At 38.8% G+C, this 22,774-nt stretch overlaps 1 long non-coding RNA gene across 1 annotated transcript in view; it reads left to right on the forward strand.

Moving 5' to 3' along the window:
- Nucleotides 1-812: 812 nt before the first annotated feature.
- LOC122241962 overlaps nucleotides 813-22,774 on the forward strand; it is a 43,454-nt gene continuing 21,492 nt past the window's right edge. Inside the window, exons 1-2 of the long non-coding RNA XR_006222066.1 lie at nucleotides 813-976; nucleotides 12,058-12,226. This is a non-coding gene — a long non-coding RNA (uncharacterized LOC122241962). The remainder of the gene's footprint in view (nucleotides 977-12,057; nucleotides 12,227-22,774) is intronic.

Genomic DNA, 22,774 nt, shown 5'->3' on the forward strand with positions numbered 1-22,774 from the left:
CTTGTGCACTGGCTATCACACATACTTTTGTCCCTTAAGTTTCAACACTATTATGTCTTACATAGGCAAGTTCAGCTTTTTACACAGGTCTACAAGTCTAATGTAAAACTTTGCAGATGTGCTTGCATGAAAAATACTACTGTTGGTGGAAACAAAAAAAAAGGCTGGCATGTCCAAGGTGTGAGACCCTCCACAACAACAAGCTTTCAGTGAATTTACGCTTTCCTATAAACCTAGGCACCTCCTTGTAAAATAAGCATTTTTTGTGGCATTTTTAATGGCCCAGTTCCTCTAGTCATTAAGAAACAAATTTTTTATGGATTTTAGTACTGTTCTATTCAGAAAAATTGTATATTTTATGGGGGAACATATACACAGCTGCCATATATTTCTCAGGTTTCTAGTTAACAACCTTTGCCTTGCACAGTTGGACTGCTGGTGTAAGTTTGTTGGGGAACCCTTCATTTTCTTATCTTGCTTAACTTCTATCCCTCTCTTTCCCTCCTGACAATGGTCGCAGCTCTCCTGACACTGAAGCACGGAAAACAGATGGCGTCCCATGTCTCTTCTCAGGGCTTTGTCGAATTGCATCCGCAGAACTACACTGGGGGAGAAATGTGGGTGCCAAACACATTTTGCTCCTCTAAGATGGGATAACTTCCCTTTCTGCACTGTGATCAAAAGGAAGCTGCACCCACGGAGGGTCCAGTGAGGTGCGCCTCTGGATACTGTGCACGGTTCCTTCCTCTGAGCAGTCTGTCTCCATGGAGACAGACATGCAACAGAAGAATCAAGACGGGGCCAGGTGGGGACCAGGAGCAGCAGGGGAGATGCCAAGAGTCAACAGATGGGGAAAAAAAACCCAAGAAACACTAAATGAGAAACCCAATTGTTTGAGTGGGAGAATTTACCTTCTAGCTGATTTTTACAATATTTCCTCATCTCAAAACAAGAAAACAAACAAGACTGTCCTTAGGTGAGTAAAACTAAAGCTTTAGCTGTTCACTTCATTACATATAATTTCTTCAGAGTATTCTGCATATTCTGTAATCATTTCAATGTTTAACACGGTAGATCTGCTTGATTTTCACGAAGCCACATTAGTGAGGAAGTAGATGATCAGGAAAACTATTGCATTTACTTGGCACATGATTGTATTTCCACTTAAAGCCCTCATCAAGTTGCACACATGATAGGATCTATTAAATTCTTGGTCTTCTCTTGCATCTCATTAATTTCAGAGAGTGATATCTGATGATCACATTTCAGAAATTGTCAGAAGCGTCTTTCTCCTTTTGTTGCTTGTTGCCAAGCGAGAACAATCGTGTAATGACACCACACGTTTCAACATGCCTTTTCCTAATGAGTCTTAGGGGGAAATTCAACTTACGAGAATAAAGAAACAGTCTGCTACTTCCCACAACATCAAAACCATAGGAATATGGCTTTGTGTGCATAATACCACATGACTATAATGTCTGCAATGGGGCGGTTATATTCTACATAGAATATGAGATACCACTGCTAATAAATACTCATATTATTTGCACATGCCAATATAAAGTCTTCAATAACACATAATTTGTTACCATTTCTAAGAACCAAGGGATAAAAGGGAACTGTAAAAGATCAAAACATCAGGTCTCAGCTTTGCCTCTGAACAATTCATTACATGCCACATGACACAACAGCAAATGTGTTTAATGGTACAACTTTTAAAAAACAGGAATATGTTCATTTTGTTCCATCACCGCTCAGGATTGTTTTCAAAATAAAACAGTGAATAATAATCAATGCAGGAAAAATAAGGTAGTAAATGAGGTGTATTTATCTAAAACCCTCTGTCCTCAGAGACCAAGAGTGACTTACCACTTGGGGCTTGAAGTGCATGTGTGACAGCCAATGTCAGGTTAGCCAAAAACGAAATGAGAACAATGGTCTCAACCACATTCTCAAGGTGATGCTTTTTAAAGAGATGCCTTTGAGTTTATGTCAGTGACACAACTTTTTATGACATTGCGATGTTGTTCTGTGACACTGTGAAGATATCCTTGGATATAGCACAAACCTGTGATATTTCTAAAGGCTTAATAATTCATGTACTTAGGAAGTACTCTAACAACCAAGACATGAAAATAATCTAATTTTTTGTGGTCAGTGTTATAGTTTAGTTTAATTCATGATAATCACATTCCGTCCTCCTGTATGATTTGAGTCAAGTGAAAAGATCTGCATGCCCCAAATATAACTCCTTTGTCCACATGAAGTCCTATTAGAGTCAATTGTAGATTCTGACATTATTTCCAAAAGAACCCTATTCAACTTAAAATTCTATCACCAATAATTAATTAAATTATAGTAGTAAAAAACAAAAACAAATGGTTAGCTGGTTGAAGATCCTTCAGGAAATATGACCAGAACAAATAATATAGTTAAAGAGATATGGAGATTGAGATTAAGGGAGAGAGAAACAGTTTGACATTTACTGAATACATGCCATGTCCAATGCATTATCATTTTTAGTCCTGAAAATGAATTGTTATAACTCCCATATTACATAGTAGATCATGCAGTCAATGAGGAGCACAGCCTGAAATCTGGCTCCACTGATGAGAGAATAAGGGTGGTAGGTGGGTGTGGAGAAAGGCCTCGAGAAGGTCCAGGGCAAGAGGAGGTCCTGGGACAGCCAGGACAGTAGTAGGCTAGATGTCAGAGGAAAAAGCTCCAAAGGCAAGTTACACTGAAGGGATGCAGATGGACCTAACAGAATCCCAGCATTGGCTCTCTTTTATTTCATGATCACGTTTCAAACTTTTGAACAACAGGGGCACCTGGGTGGCTCAGTCGGTTATGCATTCGGCTCTTGATATCGTCTCAGATCATGATCTCTCGATTCATGAGATGGAGCCCCACGTCAGCCTCTGTGCTGACAGTGGGGAGCCTGCTTGGAATTCTCTCTCTCCCTCTCTCTCTCTCTCTTTGCCCCTTTCCTGTTCATGCATACACACTCTCTCCCTCTCAAAATACATTTAAAAAAAAACCATATAAAAAACTTTCGAAGAACAGAGGGGAGAGTGATTCACATAGATGAAACCACAAGTGTGCTTCAATCTTCAGGTGCTTCAAATGCAGTAGCAAAATGTTGGGGAGGGAGGATTTATAAAAACCAAGTGGGGTAGTGCTTGTGAGTGCGATGAGTGTGTATATAAGTGTGAGGTGTGAGGCTGTGCATGCATGCACGTGGGAGTGTAGTATGCATGTGAAGGAGTATGGTATGTCTGTATGTGTGTGGTAAAGCCCACTTCACACATCATTTTTTGCATTCCTCAAATTGTTGCAAAGGAATAGTATTTACCAATTAAAAAGAATGGTGTACTGATATGTGCTATACAGAAGAGATGGATCTTGAAAACATACTAAGTGAAAGAAAAGTCACAAAAGACCACATAAGGTATGGTCCCATTTATATGAAATGCCTAGAAGAGGCAAATCTTTAGAGACATAACGCATATTATTGTCTGCCAAGGGCTGGGAAAGGGGTAATGGGTACTGACTGCTAATGTGTATAGGATTTTCGTGGGGAGTGATAAAACGTTCTCAAATTATATTTTGGTGATGGTTACACGACTCTGTGAATATACTAAACACCATCGAATTGTATATTTTAAATGAGCAGATTTTACGCACGTGAATTATATCTTAATAAAGATGAAAAAAATTAATTTGGGATCCAAATGCCTGGATACAAGTTTCCAAGAGAAGATGCAAAGAGATAAACATACGTCACTTAAAAATATGTCATCTTTTGGCAGCAAGGACTATAAGAGTACATTGATCTTAATTTGAAAGAAACTGGTAATCCTTACATAGAAAATAATTCATAAATTATGTGAGAGAGCCAGGTGTTCATGGACCCCCTTTGTAAAAGCTGTGTAGGTAGAATGAAAATGAACTCAGGTTATGACACCACTCAAACCTCTCCCCTAGGGCTTTGCATTGCATATTTAGTACATGTAAAGATTACATCATAATAAAGATGATTATAAAGTAGAGGGAAAGTGTGGTTGAGGATTCCATCTAAGTTTCCTTAAAGCAGCAATTCCGGGTTACTGTCAAAATATTTATAAAGATATAGTACTTTAGGCAAAATATAGATTTCCTAGTAAGATATTTTTTTATGTACAGGGAATTTCATTTGTTTGTTTTGTTTTGTTTTAAATAGACTTTCTTTGGGACACCTGGATGGTTCAGTAGGTCAAGCGTCTGACTCTGGATTTTGGCTCAGGTCATGATCTCACAGTTCATGAGTTCAAGACCACATCAGGCTCTCTCCCTCTCTCTCTGCCCCTCCCCCACTCTCTCTCTCTCTAAATAACTTTAAACCTAAACTTTAAAAATTAAACAAATACAATAAAATTCGACTTTATTTTTTAGGCACTTTCAGGTTCACAGCAAAATTAAGCAGAAGGTGTAGAGATTTCCATACACCCCTTACCCCCCCATATGCACAGCCTCCCCCACTATTAACATCCCACACCACAATGGTATACTTGCTGCATTCGATGAACACATCACTTCTACCCAAAGACCATAGTTAAAATTTGAGTTCGCACTCTGCTGAATATTCTATGGGTTTGAAGAAATGTAAATGGCATGTATCCACTACTGTAGTATCATACAGGATAGTTTCATTGCCCTAAAAATCCTCTGTGCTCTGCATACTCCTCCCTCCCTCACCACAAACCCAAGCAACCACTGCTCCCTTTACTATCTTCACAGTTTTGCCTTTCTCAGAATGTCATATAATTGGAATCGTAACACATAGCCTTTTCACATTGGCTTCTTTCACTTATTAATATCCCTTTAAGCTTCCTCCATGTCTTTTCGGAGCTTGATAGTACATTTCTCTTTAGCACTGAATAATATTCCATTATCTAGGTGTACCACACTTTGGTTATCCATTCACCTTGCTTCCAAGTTCTGGCAGCTATGAATAAAGTTGGTATAAACATTTCTGTGCAAGTTTTTGTGTGGACATTAAGTTTTCAGTTCATCTGAGTAATTACCAAAAAGAGTGATTGTCAGATTGTACACTAAGAGTGTGCTTAATTTTCGAAGAAACTGCGACAATTGTTTTAATTACAAAGACTATAAGATTCAGACAGAAAAATAAGGTTACCTAAAGAGGGAACATCAATTTTAAATCAGATTGTCAGATGACAAGGTCTCAAACTGTAGAAAGTTTTAAGAGAAGGAAGTTGTAACTTTAGACTTTTTCTATAGGACTGTTGTTGGTCATTTATGAAACTAGAAGACAAATATTCTCAGAGATGCAAGGGCTCTGAAAATCTGTTACCCAGATAACCTTCTTGCAAAACCTACTTGAAATGGGGGCACCTGGGTGGCTCAGTCATTTAAGTGCCCACCTCTTGATTTTGGCTCAGGTCATGATTTCAGTTTGTGAGATCGAGCCTCAAGTTGGTCTCTGAGCTGATAGCATGGAGCCTACTTGGGAGTCTCTCTCTCCCTCTCTCTCTCTGTCTCTTCCCCCTCTCTCAAAAGTAAATAAACTTAAAAATGTTTTTTCTTAAATCTACTTGAACTCTAAGTTGGATAAAGCAAATTAAGAATTCAAGCATGGAGAAATTATTGTGTAAGAAGATGGTGATAAACACAGTTTTCCCTGCTCTCCTTAATTAGAACATAATCCTGCACTATAGGTTCCCTAGGACTCTGTACCTTCTGGATGACACTTGTCACAGATGCTGGTGTATACATGTTGCTGTAACTGCTTGATCTATGTCTGTCACCCCCACTACACTGTGAGGTCCTTGCAAACAGGCGGTGTGTGATATTGCTCACCTTTGCAGGTATCCCTGCCAACAGCATGATGCCCAGCATCGGAACAGGCTCTTACTTCTTTGTGAAGAAAATGAACCTGGTGTCTCTTCTGTTACACTTACCATATCCACACTCAAATGTAATATTTGTGACCTGTGTCTCCTTTGTTAATGCCTCAAGTACCAGGACTAAGATGCATTATCTCTGCACCTCAGGAGTTCCTGCACAGTTTCCAGACTAAATAGTCACTCAATTAATATTTGCTAAATTATTGGACGCAATTCCCTGCCACACCCTCTTCCCCACCTCACACCCCCGCCACACTATCCAACCAAAAGCTATGTGCTTTTTCACACTTCCATGCCTTTATCTGTGTTGTTTTAGCCTCTGATTCTTTGGCCCACCTTCTCTATTTCATGAACCACCAGACCTCCCAGGTAGCTCCAGCCCTGTCCCCTCTGTCAACACTCAGGCAGAACTTGCTCCTTCCACAGCAAACGGACTATGTTGTACTAAAATTGTTTGTTCATGTGTTTTCTTGCACATGAAATGGTGGGCTTCTGAGGACTAAGATTTTTACTTTCCCAACTTTAGCTACCATGTTACCTAACTCATAATAAGTGCTCATTAATATTTGTGTTTTTTTAAAATAACCTGCTGAAGGAGCCACATGGGTATGTAAGTTGTTGTTTATCTATTCAGAAGGGTTTTGTTGGGCCAAATTGAAAGTAGCAAAATAAAAATGGAAACTATGCATCGAGGGAGGGTATGCAAATGATGAACAAGCATTTCCAAATATACCTGAGCTTGGTTTCATTACGGAGGAAGATTTTGTACTCCCTGTGTGTCAGAGAACAGAACTTTCCAGGTCTAGTAAATGCAGCTAAGCTCAAGCCTTAGGTCCATTGCACTGAAATTATTTTCTGTCTTTTGGTTATCATCACGAAGTTTTACTGCTCATCACTAAAGATGAAGAGGGGAAAATTATTCATTGTCTCAAATGTTCTAATTAATAGCTAAATCAAGAAATGTCCCTTATCAAAATTTCCTTCGGTCTATTGTGCTAGACTAATTTTCTCTGTCATATGAAAGTGTCATAATTTTTGGTACTTAATGGACTCAAAGTTTTAATGGGAAGATTTAGTTAATCTTTTAAAATCTGGCTTTTGTTAATATATACTTCCTTAGCTATAGACACTATGGTTAGATTTGCTTGGTCTATAATTGGCCTCTCTCTTTTGAACTTATTTTTGCTGAGGTTTTTTTTTTTTTCTGATCTTGAAAGAATAAGGTAATCTAACTCCACCTACCTATTGATGAGGGTTTTCATGTACAGTCGTCTTTTAAGTAACACTCCTACTGAGAAACTGTTTGCACACAAGGAGAACCAAAATGTAAGACTTGCCTGAGACAGCACAAGCAATTTTGGATAGACAGAGACCCAAATAAAATGAACATAACCTGAGAGATCCATGGGTCAAAATATGCTAAAAAGAATTCAAACTGCTATTATAAATTCATCTGGAAAATATTCTATAAAAGTCAGTACTTTGAATCTCACCTAAAGGCATCCTACTGAAACAGGAAATGCTAGGGTATTACAACAATGGCTACTCTATTCTTTATAACATAAATATGAAGGTCCTAGAAAGCAGTCTTCAAATTCTATCTTTTACAATATCAAATCCATTTTATAAAATTTGGAAAGTTCTAGAAGCAGCCTGACATTGGAGCAAGGATTGCTCAGGATACCGTTTCTTTTACATAGGAAGAAGTGAAATATGTTGGTTCTTGTCTACAAACGCAAGAAACAGAAACTTGAAAATTAAAGTTGTGATATTAATGAATCTCACCCAATTATTATCACAATTATTACTGATCTTTAATTACTCTTATCACTTCTGATTTGACCTTTGCAAAGTGAGGGTACTAGAATAGGAGTCATGGGTTTCAATGCTTCTATGTGCCCATGGGTAAATCCTTCTATCTTTTTGGATTTCAGTTTCTCTATAAAATTAAGAGGTTGAATAAAATTATTCCAACCTTGGTTTTGTGACTAAACTTAGCTATAGAAAAAAAGAGATTTAATCATGATCTGGAAATAAGATAAAAATTCAACAAAAGTTAAGAGAGGATATTTGACTTAAAAGACAAAGAAAACACATTCAATTGATAGTTTGCCGTGTCACCATCTATACATAAGATTGGTGTCAAAGACATGAAAAGAAAAAATGGAAAAACTTTAAGCCAAGAAAGGCAAATAAATTGCTGATGGTAGAGGCTGTCTAGAGCAGGATGTAGAAGGTTTTAAGGCCAAGTCTGAGTTCAGTGGGAAAGAATGTTGTGATTTATTAGCACTATCTACCTTGGGTTCAGAAGAGAAGAGTAGTAGTGTATGCAAGATATTTGCCACATAAAACAATATTCTAACCATGTGTAGTAGATTCCTATTATTTGTGTCAAAGACTTAGAACAGCGTCTATTCTCAACACAACAGTATATCATTTGTCACAGGATATACAATAAAATACAACTTTTTAAAATGGTCGTTTATTTTTGAGAGAGAGAGAGCACGAGTGGGGTAGGAACAGAGAGACAGGGGGCAGAGGATCCAAAGCAGGCTCCACACTGACAGCAGCGAGCCCAATACGGGGCTCAATTCATGAACCATGAGATCATGACCTGAGCTAAAGTCAGACACTCAACCAAAGGAGCCACACAGGAGCCCCAGTAAAATGTAACTTTAAGATGGAAGTAAATTCTTTCAGGTTCTTAATTATTGTATAAGTACAAGATTAAAGCAGAAAAGCTGGTTGCAGCTACGTTCATCTTTTATGCAGTAGTGGTAGCAGCTCTAGAAATTTATTGAGCACACAACTGCCCAGAATAAGTAGTCCGTTTTCAGCCTCTCTTACAGATAGATGGGGCTACTTGACTAAGTGCTGACCAATGAGATATCAGAAGAAATGACGTGAGCAACTTGCAGGCTGTGCTCTTTCCCCTTCCTGTGGGTTCCAAAGCCCACTGGGTGAGGGCAAGCCACCAGGGAATGACGATGAGGTTAACACCTGGAGTCACTATATCCGCCATATACTGCTTACACATGGAAAGTTGCTGTCTTGTTTAATCCACTATAATTTCAGGTCTCTGTTACAGCAACCAAACCCGTACCTCACCTAATAAAATACTTACTTTGGGGTATGGGAATGTGCACAAGAAACACATGCCTTTTTGTGGAAAATGTGACTCAGAAGAAAGGCATTTCCATCGTGTGGATATTCCCAAGAAGTCACAGGAGGTGAAACTAGTGATGCAGCTTTAGGAGGCAAAGGAAGCGGTGCAGCTGCCGGGCAGACCTTTCGTAAAACTTTATTTCTCACGTCGGGGTTACACAGGTCAAAGCCAGGAAACCATCTGTTTATAAATAAAGTTTTATTGGAACATAGCCATGTTTATTTGCATGTTGTCTAGGCTGCCTTCTGAGCTACAATGCAAAGTTGAGTAGGACTGATGGAGATTGTTTGGGCCACAGAGTCTAAAATATTTACTATCTGGACCTTTACAGAGAAAGCATATTGGTGCCTGACTTAAAAGATAGAAGCCTTGGGGCACCTGGGTGGCTCAGTCAGTTAAGCGTCCAACTTCGGTTCGGGTCGTGATCTCCTGGTTCGTGGGCTCCATGACAGGCTTTGTGCTGACAGCACAGAGCCTGCTTTAGATTCTCTGTCTCCATCTCCCTCTGCCACCCCAACCTTCATGCACGCGCTCTTGCTCGCTCTCAAAAATAAATAAAAACATTAAAAAAAGAGAGAAGCTTTTCACCCACAGGAACGCTATCTAAACTGATTTCAGATATCACTTTTCTTATTTCCACATGGCAGTGTGTCACATCTGAGTATTAATATCCCTCATTCTACTTTCAATTCAGCTAAATTCTCTTTTTTCTATCAAAGAACTATTTAAAACTTTTTAATTTCTCCTCACTTCTCTCCCTAGTAGTAACTTTACTTGACTGCCGTTTAACCATTTTTCACAAAAAGGCACTATCTCTTCCCAAGAATTAGTGCATTACAGAGATGAGCTGGGACAACCAGGGCAGTGAGGCACAACTCCTGGCTGTTGGTGCTGCTCAGTGACTGATTTCCACACATGGTCTCACATCTAATGAAGTCCAAATTCACTCCTGATTTCAAAGGTCACTTAGAAACAAGTGCATTTCTACCACTGTCAAAGAAAGTATACCTAAAATGTTTAAAGAAAACAAGACTTCACGTTAACTCCAAGAATGTCGTGGGTCTATTCTAGCAGAAGTTTTAGGAGATAAGCCAGTCTGAGTCTTCAAAAGTGAATTTGACTTGAAAGGAATTTTAAATGGAAGGCAAAAGTGAGACTAATTAAGAATAGCTTACATTTATTGCAATAGCAGTCAAATAATCAAAGGGAAAAGCAAATGGTTGTGTTTCTAAATGCAAATGAAAAAACACACCTATCAGAAGTGGGCATCCAACTAATAGTGAAAAGTTCATAATTTTGACTCTAAATTACTGGACTCTTGAATTCATTCTTTCAATATCCGTTTGAAAAGAACAATTAAGAATCTTAAGGTGGTGAAGTGTCTGCAAAAATAGCTAATGATCAACATTAAGAAAACGCAGGGAAACTCAGTTGATATATGTGAATACATCTACACACTAAAAAAAGTTGTGCCTATATCTTTTAATGTATTTAAAAATTAAATTTATGTTATATAACCATCGTCTATAGCATGCTTTACCTATGAGACTTCAGAATCTGATTAAAAACAAAATATTCATGTTCAGAAAATCCAACATTGTTGGAAACAGGAAATGTTTTGAAATTCCATATAGTTATGCATATATTTAGAACATGTACTAATTTTATTACACTTATTATTCTCTAGAGCTGTGCTATCTAATATGGTAGCTACTAATCACATGTGGTTTCAAGTGCTACTGAGCACATGACATGGGGATGGCCCAAATTTAGATAGCATGAAATACACACTGAATATTGAAGACTTAGTACAATGAAAAAGAATGTAAAATATCTCCATTTTTTACATTCCAATTACACATTGAAATGATAATAGTTTAGAAACATTGGATTAAATAAAACACACAATTAAAATTAACGTATCCTTTTTTTAGCTTTTTAAATGTAACTACTAGAAGATTTTAACTGATGTGTGCAGCTTGCATTGTATCTCTGTTAGACAGCTCAAATCTTGGGTATCTCAGAGTACTTTCTTGTTCAAAGACAGTTATCAGCTTTAGGGTTCTGAGAAACCTATCACCACAACCCTGAGAATCAATAAATGCAAATTGTGTGCTGGATATTTCAATGAGATTAAAAAGTCATTCTGTCTACATCCAATGCATCTAGAAACTTTTAGAGAATCTAATAAGAAATACAGAAATCAAATGTCCAAATCCTTGTCTTTTCCATCTGAATTTCATTGATTCCAATGAGATTTTGTAAGTGTGCAGAGCAAGATATAGTGTTAGTTATAAGTTGGGAGGGAAAGAGATGGCCCCAAATAGCACAATTAACAAAAGGATGGTGCCCATATGGGATCCAATAACCATCCTTGGGATAAAATTTGACCGAAAATAATCCCTTAGCCAAAAACTTAGCCCCATTACATTATTTCCTTGGATGAAAACTTTTTCTAGGGTTTTACCTTCACAATCAGCCTAAGGTATTAGCTTGGTATAGAAACAGATGAAAAAAAGACTTCAGGAGAAAAACACCCACAGTTTTCTAGGGTCCTTCATTGATATGCTTTCCACAAATAAGACAATATTGCTTAGAATATGAATTCTAAAACATCGTATTACAAAATGCTTATTTTACCGTAACAGTTCTAAAATGCTGACTTGATTTCCTGGCCATCTAATTTTACCTTAATGAGCTATTTTATTCAATGAATCACTGTTCTTGTAAATTCTTCTGCTCAACAGAACAGAGGGTGACAGCTGACGGCATGTGCCGCTGACAGCCCCGGGCTGCCTCTAGCCCTGTTGCTTTGAATGATTCACTCAGGATAGAGATATTTGACCCTGCAGAAAGGCAGTCCTTTGGATTTCCTCCTAAGGCCCACTTGAAAGTTATCTCCCACTGCTCTTTCGATGTCAAGCCTTGCCAAGAATAAAAGTGCTGTGTCACTCACTCCACTGGTTCTTTGTCCCTAAACAGATGAAAAGTCCTTGTTTTCACTTCTAAGATGTCAGAGAATGAAAAGAGAGAAAAGTAATTTCAGTGCCCAGAAGTAGAAATGCCTGTGTGATCGTTTCCAAACAATACCAGTTGCTTTTGAGGTCAACAGGAGAATGTGAAGGCTGATTCTGCTGTTTCTAACTCACAGGTAAAGAAATACTTCATTTGTCAAAAAAATCCACATTTTATTATTATTTTTTAATTTAAGAAGAGACCAAAGGGTGTGTCAAATGTGCAGAGCATGGTTTTATTCATTAATAGAGGTCATGATCATGGGAATAACAACGCTACCTCCTACCTCCAACTTAACCAACCTGTAGCAGGGTCTCTCAGCTATGCCTACCATACAATTGCTTGGGGCTTTTGATATTGGGACGGACAGAGGTGAGCAGTGAGTGATGTGCATGCTAGCTTTTAGTACCTGAGCTGAAGAAAGTGAGAGGAGTTTGTGCAGGGGCCTTGGAAAAGACAAAAAGAGAAGAGAGAGAGAAGACAAGATGGTATCTAACCCCAGCCAGCCTCTGAGACTAGGTCTAACCTTCCTAAGAAAGGGGAGGGGATGAAACATTAAAAAAAAAAAAATTAAAAAAAAAAGACATCTATATTGGGTTGCCTAGGGTGGCTCAGTTGGTTAAGCATCCAACTTCAGCTCAGGTCATGATCTCATGGTTTGTGAGTTTGAGCCCCATGTTGGGTTCCATGCTCACAGCTCAGAGCCTGGATCCTGCTTCAGATGCTGTGTCTCCCTCTCTCTCTGCCTCTCGCCTGCTCGTGCTGTCTCTCTCTGTCTCAAAAATAAATAAACATTTAAAAAAAAAATGTAAAAAAAAGGAAGGGGATGTCATTTGGATGAGGAAACTTCCAAGGCTCTGGATATAAGATTGAGAGTGTGAATGATAGAAAGTGGCTCCACCAGTGTCCAGAGGCATTACCAGGCTAAGATACAAGCCAGGGGTAACCTGGTGTGGCAGTCAGTGGTGGGTCCTTCACCAATGGTGGCTGAGGGAGTGAGCATAGGTATGAGAAGCACCACATTTACCAATTTTCTCTGTTTGTGTCATTCTTGTGCCATCAATTTCTTCTTCATTTCCCTGCCACCACAGTCTTCGCCACCATAAGATCAACACAATACCTTTTTTTTTTTAAAGCTGTTCATCAAAATAGTTTTGGAGAATGTGACAGATGGGAATCACTGTTTCTGTCACAACTTCTGTGCTGCAGTGGTGAGCTGTAGGATGACAATGGGCACACCAGCAAAAAGAGTGTTGTGCTCTCCACTCCAGCACAGCGAAGTTCTCACAGGTGCCCCTACAGCTATTACAGCCAGGCGCCTCCAGGGGGCAGATGTCTGGGGTGGACAGAGAGGCAAAAGATCAGAAGTCTTGGTCAAGGGCACAAGTGAGACAAAGTTTAGGAAACTCTGAAGAGGGGCTGAGGTCAGCCAACATACTCACGAGGCCTCCTCGTTCATGCACAAAGCCTGGAGAGGCCTACATGCATTCAGATCTCATGCAGCTTTGCTACAGGAGAATGAAGCAGGAGCCAGAGTATGAAGTCAGAATCCCCAATCCAGAAGTGATGCTGTTACTACATATTGGGAACGAGGAGAGAGAATAAAGCTGCTCCCATATTTTAGATTGGAATTTTTCATTTGAATATATATTTAAATATTAGTCTAATATTACTCAGTAGATGTATTTATTCATGAAGGTAATAGTAATTTTTTTTGAAAATTGAATTATATTTTAAATTCTCTAGGAAAGATCATATTGAAAGGAATCTGTAATAACACCCCTCATTAAAACATCACCCACTAAATGCATCTGTTTTGTATAATTGGATTTTTACCTCCAATTTTCTTGAAATGAAATATAATTTACACTAAATTCATCATATTTTATCAGACATTTAATATGTGCCATGCTTTGAGCTAGGTCCTAGGGGCTCAGAGATGAATAAAACATAGTCCTTGTCCTTAAAGAGGTCATGGATTGTCAGAGAAGATAGTTATGGTAACACATGAGAAAAAGGCATTAAAAAAGAAGCAATTAATTTGGGACGGTGGGAAGAAAGTTGGGAAAGCTTTATGACTTTGAAGCTGAATATTAAAGGATGATTAAGAATATGCCAGATAATTAAGAAAAAAATGGATATTCCAAACATAAAAAGAATATGTACCTGGTTACAGCATTAGTTACAATAGCTAAAATGTGGAAGCCACCAAAGTGCCCATCAATAGATGAATGGATAAAGAAGATGTGCTGTATACATACAATGGAATATTATTCCGCCATAAAAAAAAAAGAATGAAATCTTGCCATTTGCAACAACATGGATAGAGCTAGAGCGTATTATGCTAAGTGAAATAATTCAGTCAAAGAAAGACAAATACCATATGATCTCACTCATATGTGGAATTTAAGGGAAAACAATGAACAAAGGGGAAAAAAGAGATAGACAAACCAAGAAACAGACTCTTAACTATAGAGAACAAACTGATGATTACCAGAAGGGAGGGGTTGGGGGGATGGGCTAAATAGGTGATGGGGATTAAAGAGCACACTTACAACGATGAGCTCTGAGTAATGTATAGAATTGTTGAATCACACTATTGTGCACCTGAAACTAAAACAACACTGTATGTTAACTGTGCTGGAATTAAAATTAAAAAATTAGATTATAAGAAAAAAAAGTGAAAAGGCAAAAAAAAAAAAAAAATGTACCTGATAGAAACTGGATAAAGGATACATACGATCTATGTCATTTAGGCAAATACCTGTGAATCTATATTTCAAAATTTAAAATATGCTAATATGATAATTGTCATATGTATTAATATACATGCTATTTAGGAAAAATGGAAAGTTATCTTGGGTGAGGGATTAGGGTGGGAGGATGCTGGACAGGAAGTCAGGAATCAGCTTGTACTACAAAAAATAAAGCTGGCAACAAGCGGAGGAGTATTGAAACAGTGGAAATAGAAGACAAAAAAATTGAAGAGGTATTTTTGAGGTATAGCAAAAGTCTTCCATGATTCTGATAAAGAGAGAAGAGATAAAGAGCATTTTAAGATTGGAGTAGAAATTCATTCCATTAATCATTATAGAATAATCAAAGAAGGTTTTATAGTGAAAGACAATGAGTTCAATTTGGAACTATTGAAATTGAGTCTCAGTACCCAAGTCTGACATGGCACTGGAATTCAAGAACAAGGTCTTATAATGTGCACTTTCTATGTTGTTTGAGAATATTCAATTCTGCTATAGGAGACAAAAAAAAAAAAAAACAAATATGATGGACTGAACTCATAATAAATGTTGAGCATAGTATAAATTTTAACAGGCAAAATTCATAAGATACGTTGTTTGTTATGTGCACATAATATTTGAGTAAGTAGTTTGCAAGATATAGGTGGAATTCATGGGATATATTAAATTTAGACAGTAAGTTAGTAACCTGTAAGACATGTCAACAATCAAACAACAGAATACATAAAAAGCAAGAGTAAGGCCAAATCAAACCACCTCTGAGATGACCACTATGTCACCCTCAAATTCAATCATCCATTGGTGACATCTAAGATGGCCTCATGCGGGTCCCATGTGTACTCTACCCAAAATACGCACATAAGACCTATGGCTGTTTACAGGCTAACTGGCGAGTGATAACTATTTACAGATGTTCTTGGCCCTGAGTGGCTCCTGTAGAACAAGTACATATCATTGGCTCAGGATGCCTTCTTTCTGTGAACTGCTACCTCAAATCTCACCTCTGGTCCTCATAAGCACTATTTTAGCAAGAAGGTCTAAGACGGCAGAGAGAGACAGAGAAGATCTGTAGCCTTCTGAACCCCAGGTCACTGGTATCATAGTCCTTCCATATGTTCATTCCCTTATCCAGGAATGTTAATTTACCCCATCTCTTTACCCTTGCTTGTTGTTCTATATTTTAAATTGATTTAATAAGCCATGTGATTCAAGCACTGTAATGTGGTCTATGAGCCTTTCTGGTCTGTGACTTCCAACATAGCATACCTCATAGCATACTTGGAATATGCAAGGTAATTTCCCATATGATAGGTCTCAACTATAGGACTATAATCATTGCGGTATTTGAGATAATCCAACTGGATCCCAATTACCATGGTTTAACATGGTTATTTTTCTGGTGTATACAAGCTTTCAACAATTGTTGAAACCCCGTAAGACATAATCAAGCATCCTTCTTTGAAAAAGTACAAGTTACCACAGTTTTGTATCTATTTCTGAAACCTTAATGAAAACCTTTTGCAGGCAAAAGCAATGCCCTATTTATCTTTGTATCTCCACACCTAGCCTATTACCAGTAACAGTGCAGATATTGAATGTGTTTTTGCTAAATTGAAGAGTAAGTTGCAGTACATTTTCATAATTCAGGCATTCACATGCTGATATTTATATGTTGACTCTGACAAAGCTCATCAGTGGAATCAATAAGCAATTTTATTAAAAACTGTGTGGACTAGATCATTTATCCAGACAGAGACTGTCGTGGGAAAATACTGAATCCCTCCCAGGCAGGACTGACAGAATGGAAATGACTTCTATGACACGGTGGTTCAAGACTCCTAGATCAGTGAACCTCAACTTAGTTTTCAAAAGATTATGCCTAAGATCCCAAATTCTCTATTCATTGTCAAAGGAAGTTAGCAAACAATTTGAGAATGTAGGGATGTGGAAAAGTAAACACGTGTCATGTAGATTGTTTGCTGAGGCACAGTACAGCAAAGAAGCGATACACCTATCACAACAAGCCAGACCCCAATACATAAAAAAAGAGAGAAAGAAATTGGAAGTCTTTTTGTTTATTTAATCGGGGATGATTATTAAGTTGAAGCCATGTTAGATAAATTATAGTTCATTCATACCACAGAATATTTTGCAGCTTTTTATTTTTTTTTTTAATTTTTTTTTTTTAACGTTTACTTATTTTTGAGCCAGAGAGAGACACAGCATGAACGGGGGAGGGGCAGAGAGAGAGGGAGACACAGAATCGGAAGCAGGCTCCAGGCTCTGAGCCATCAGCTCAGAGCCCGATGCGGGGCTCGAACTCAGGACCTCGAGATCGTGACCTAAGCTGAAGTCGGACGCTCAACCGACTGAGCCACCCAGGCGCCCCGATTTTTGCAGCTTTTTAAAAAGAGAGGAAAAACAATTTCTAAACTGCTATGGAACAATCTACCAGATATACTGTTAAGCAAAAAAATAATAATAATAATAATAATGTGAGGAGTAGTTTGGATAGCATGTTAATATCTTGTGTTTAAAAGAATGTGGACAGATACTTGTATATACATAAAATTTGTGGAAGGATACATGGCACATTGATTATAGCAATTGACTCTGGGAAGGGGAACAGGCAATTGCAACATGTAGTAGAAAGTGGACTTGTTCTTTGTTTTTATGTATTTTTAAACTTTTGTAACTTTGTATTCTTTATATTTTCTGAAAATAAAGGTAAAGTAAATTAGAGATAATTTTTTTACTTTAATGTCAGATTTTTTTAAAAACGCTCTTTCATCAAAAAAATGTAAAACTCTGGGCGCTGGGGTGGCCAAATGGGTTGAGCGTCTGACTTTTGATTTCGGCTCAGGTCATGATCTCACAGTTTGTGAGTTCGAGCCCATATCGAGCTCTGCACTGACCACACAGAGTCTGCTTGAGATTCTTTCTCCCTCTCTCTCTCTCTGCCCCTGCTCTGCTTGTGTTCTCTCTCTCTGGAAATAAAAGCAGATTTTTTAAAAAATTTAAATATGTAAAATTCAATAGAGTAAACAAATATATTTCTATTCATATTCATATCTACAGTGTGCAGTCCTCCACTGTAAAGTGGACGATTTTTCATTTCAGATTTACTATAACTCCCAAAACAGAATAAAAGACTATAGTTTCTAATTATGTTGTACATTCAGTTATATATTTAGAGCATTTTTCTTTCAAGTTAATATATCGCATGAAGCCATTAGTCGCTGAGGCCTGTTCAATTCTAGAATTTAGTTAAACTGCAGGTTACTTGATTACACAAATTTCACAGATTAAAAAAAAACCTTTCTTCACAATAGGAGGTAATACTCAGGAGATGGCCCCCATGAAGTCCGAAATTGTGAATTTGACTCTTCCTAAACAAGACTGAGAAGAAAATGAAAGCTATGCACCTTGGTTTTCTCCTCTATAAAATGGGACTAATAGGCATAACTAGCCTGATAATACATATAAAACCTGCAATAAATGATAGTTGTAACTAACACAGCTTAAAGGTCAAAAGAAGATATGTTGGTTCTGCGTAAATATTTATGTCTATGGGGCACCTGGGTGGCTCAGTCGATTAAACGTCGACTGTTAGTTTTGACTCAGGTCATGATTTCAGTTTGTGAGTTCAAGCCCCACGTCGGGCTCCGTGCTGACAGTGCAGAGCCTGCTTGGGATTTGACCTCTCCCACTCACTGCCCCTCCCCTGCTCACTCTCTCTCTCTCTCTCTCAAATAAATTTTTAAAAATTGAAAAAATACATTTATATCTAGAAAATATAAGTTTGTTGTCTTATTTAAGTAAAACTGCAAATGCCTAATGATGCTTGGTGATGGTTATTATCTTCCTATCACAGCTTGGCACACATCTCTCCCAAATATCTCTGATTACTCGTCTAAATGAGAAGTGGTGTATCTCCCAGTGTATTCACAATTAACTGTTTCCAATGGCTTGGGTAAACAAAATAACCATATTGTTGTTCATATTTCTTACAAAGTTGTAAAATCCAATTCATCTAAAACAGCTTTTTAAATGGTGGTTAAAAAAAAAAGGAAAAAGAGGCATGCGCTGAATGATTTACCTTGAGTGATGAAGAACTTGAATTAAGATCATAAAGATAACAAGAATGCACATTTGGAAGGGGGTAGTATTAAATCCATCTTTCTCAGGACGGATCTAAAGACTAATTTGAAAATAATTCATCCTGGTTTGGTTAAATTGACCAGGTAATCACCTGCAATCTATTTTTTACTGCCTTTGTAAACACAGACAGGACATCATTTATTTGGAGCTTTCGTGAAGAATCATGTTGGTGTCTTCAACATTCCAAAGAGGTTGATACTTAAATGACTAGTCCTTGAGAATAAAGATAAACCAGACTAAATCACCCTCAGGTTTACATGCTGTCAACCGGCAATTATCTAATCGATTTTTTAGTTATGCCTGTAACACAAACTAATTCCTTTGAAAATTAATGGCCACGGTTGTTTTATGAACATTCAGTTCTATTATCCTACCAAGCAGGGAAAAACAAATGGACCTAAGAAAAGTTTGAAGATGCACAATTGGACAAGAAGGTAGAGGATAGCCTTAAACACAGTAGAATCTGCCATTGGAGAACAGCTACCTGCAAACCCAAACCTCTTCCAGCCTTCCTCTGGTGTTTCTTTTTCTTTTCTTTTCTTTTCTTTTTCTTTTCTTTTCTTTTCTTTTCTTTTCTTTTCTTTTCTTTTCTTTTCTTTTCTTTTCTTTTCTTTTCTTTTCTTTTCTTTTCTTTCTTTCTTTCTTTTTTTTTTTAATGTTTATTTGTTTTTGAGAGAGAGAGAGAGAAAATGTGAAGGGAGGAAGGGCAGAGAGAGAGGGAGACACAGAATCTGAACCCACGAACAACCCCCACGAACCAGGAAGATCATGACCCAAGCAGAAGTCAGACGCTTAACCACTGAGCCACGCAGGCACCCCTGATGCTTGTTCTTAAGTCAGCTAGCCACCAAGAAGAGAGGGAACTAGCTGCTGCCTCTAGAGGCTGCTCCCTGCCTGGAAGGAAAGTGTGTGGTGTGGCTGTGAGTGTGGGTGGGTGTGAGCGTGGGTGGGTGTGACAGGGCAGACGCAGAATGCCTGTGTGGGTCTCTCATCTGTTCCATAAAAGGGAAAGGGAAAGGGAAAGGGAAAGGGAAAGGAGAGGGGGTGGGGAGGATCAAAAGCACACCTGGAGAAGCCTTGATGAAGGACCACATTTGGCAGATCTTTATTCCTTGATTCAGATAGGGAAAGAATCAGGATGATTTCCAAATTCAATTATTTCTGAGACCTAGCTTGATTTTTCAGTCCACTGAATACCACAGCTGGAGCAAACAAACAGTGAAATCAGTTCAGGTTAACAATGAAATTGTATCAAAACATATACTTGAAAGAAAAGAAAAGAAAAGAAAAGAAAAGAAAAGAAAAGAAAAGAAAAGAAGAGAAAAGAAAGGAGAGGAGAGGAGAGGAGAGGAGAGGAGAGGAGAGGAGAGGAGAGAAGAGGGAAGGGAAGGGAAGGGAAGGGAAGGGAAGGGAAGGGAAGGGAAGGGAAGGGAAGGGAAGGGAAGGGAAGAATGATCACAACAAATCTAGAAATCTCACTGAGTCCTCGGGAGCCTGAAAAGGAATCAGAGAACACATATGTTTAGAATGAGGAAAGTTATTCACAACCATTCTTATGTCATATAACACTTCCTATAAATGGTTGTTTTATTCTATATATTCACTTAATCACTCATGTCATGTTTTCCATAGAAGGTGTACATTTAATGTGATAAAAGCCTTGTTCTACGCTGGGATAGAGGAAGAAACAAGCCCGTAGGGAACTCTGGGCCTTCCTTTCAGCATGAAGATGCTCACCACAGGCTGCAAAAACTGGGGGGGGGGGGGGGGGGGGGGAAGGCGAGAGAGCAAGAATCAAGACCCCGGCCTACCAAGAGCAGAGAACTTCACTCCATCTCACAAACCAGCCTACTCACTCCTCCTTCCTGTAAGGAGAGAGTGAGAGTGAGAGTTTAGAGGCTACTGGCATCTATCTGGTGGGTAGAGGCCAGAGGTGCTGCTTCCCCAGTACAATCCTGAGAAGGTAGAAATGTTGTTAGAAGTCCCTATTTTACAAAAGGAACATGAAGAGTGGGAGAAAAGTGCTTCCTCTGGTGAGCCTGAATTCTAATCAATATGAGTTCCTCACCGCCCACATCAATCTCCCATCAACCTATAGCGTGTTCCCTAAAACACTTTCGGGAACACTTTCACACTTTGGGGTCTTCATTCATGCTGTTCTCTTTCCCAGAATTCATTTGCCCCATTCCCACCCATCTTGTCTTCCCCAGTTGTTGTAATCCTATTCATCTTGGAGGTGATGCAGAATATCCTCTCCCTTTAGAATCTTTCCCCAACTCCCTATCCCCATGGGAAAATTAATTCCAGGCACTACCAGCTGCTTCGTAAACTTGGGCAATTGAGTCTCTCTTTTTCATCTCTAAAGCAGGAAGAATAGTACTTAAGCCTTCAGGGCTAGTCTAAGGATTAAAGCATGCAATCATACCTGGTTGATAACCGATGTGTCATAAATGTTCCTTTCCCTTCTGCACTCTGAGACAGAAACTAAATTAATTTCCTGTCTCTTTGTTAAATAATCCTGGGACCAGGCGTATTTTCCTGTGACTATCTTAAAAAATACTGAGACAAGCAAAAATAACTTAGCTATTTGCTCTAGGAAATATTTGTTCCTGGAAGATATGACTGTGAGCCAACCAAACTAGTTTACATATCAAGACAGAGTTTACTCATCAAGACTCATTTCAACCCCCTTGCCTCACTATGCCCACCAATCCAAAACTATTATGTCATAAACCCTGCACCCTGCTAGTTAGACTCTGCTTATAAACAATGTGTTTGCTTAATCAACACATTGTTTCAGAGATTTGACAGTTGACACGTCTTTGCCTTAATTGAGATTGAATGGCACTTTGCTTAAACTTCTGGTACAGCACTATGCTATAACTTTGTTACTGGTGATTACCCAGTTATCTTCCTTCCTCTGTAAAATGGTAAGCTTCACGAAAGCAAGATCATGTCTTTTGGTCTTTATAATTCCAGTTGGCCAATAGCTGAGCCACAAAATAAAAAACATATTCTTCCTTGAATGAATGAATGAATGGTCATCCTTGATGTCACAAATCCACTTTTAATCCACCGACCTAGTGGTTTCAGTGAGGGACAGTTTTGCTTCCCACAGGACACGTGGCAATGTCTGGAAACATGTTTTATTGTCATGACTAGGGGAGGGGGGCACTGCTGACCTCTGGTGGGTAGAGGCCAGAGAAGCGTCCAGACCTCCTACAGTGCACAGGGCAACCCTCATAACAAGGAATTAGCCGGCCAAACTGTCAACAGGGTTGAGAAATCCCGCCCTTCCCTGACATCCTCTCCATTCTGCTCTAGGTGTCAGGAGGCTTACCTGGAATGTGACACACAGCTCCCTGCCTCCCATCTCTGATCAGATTCAGCCAGTGGGAAGTACCAGCAAGGGATCAGAGTGTAGCAGGAGAACAGAGACCAGCTACTTAGTTCCCCTGCTCCCTGCCTGCCAGGCCACAGGTCACACAGGCTTGTCTGTCTTGGGTTCCTCTCCTAAAGCCCCCACTCCTCCCCAGAGCTTCTCTGACAGCTATAGCTCTCCCCAGGTTCTAGTCATTGTTCTCATCCCCTTGCCCCTATAGGTCTTGACATGGTAAGTGTTCCTCCTGTTGATAACCTTCACCATCCTTTGTTGGTTTCCCTAATGCTGCTTATACCCTGGTAATTAGCTCCTTCATTAAATGCTCCTCAATTATTCTACGTGGGTGTGCCATCTGTTTCACAAGGCACCTACTAGGGGTAGATGC

The sequence above is a fragment of the Panthera tigris genome, chromosome A1, assembly GCF_018350195.1.
Source record: "Panthera tigris isolate Pti1 chromosome A1, P.tigris_Pti1_mat1.1, whole genome shotgun sequence".
NCBI lineage: Eukaryota > Metazoa > Chordata > Mammalia > Carnivora > Felidae > Panthera > Panthera tigris.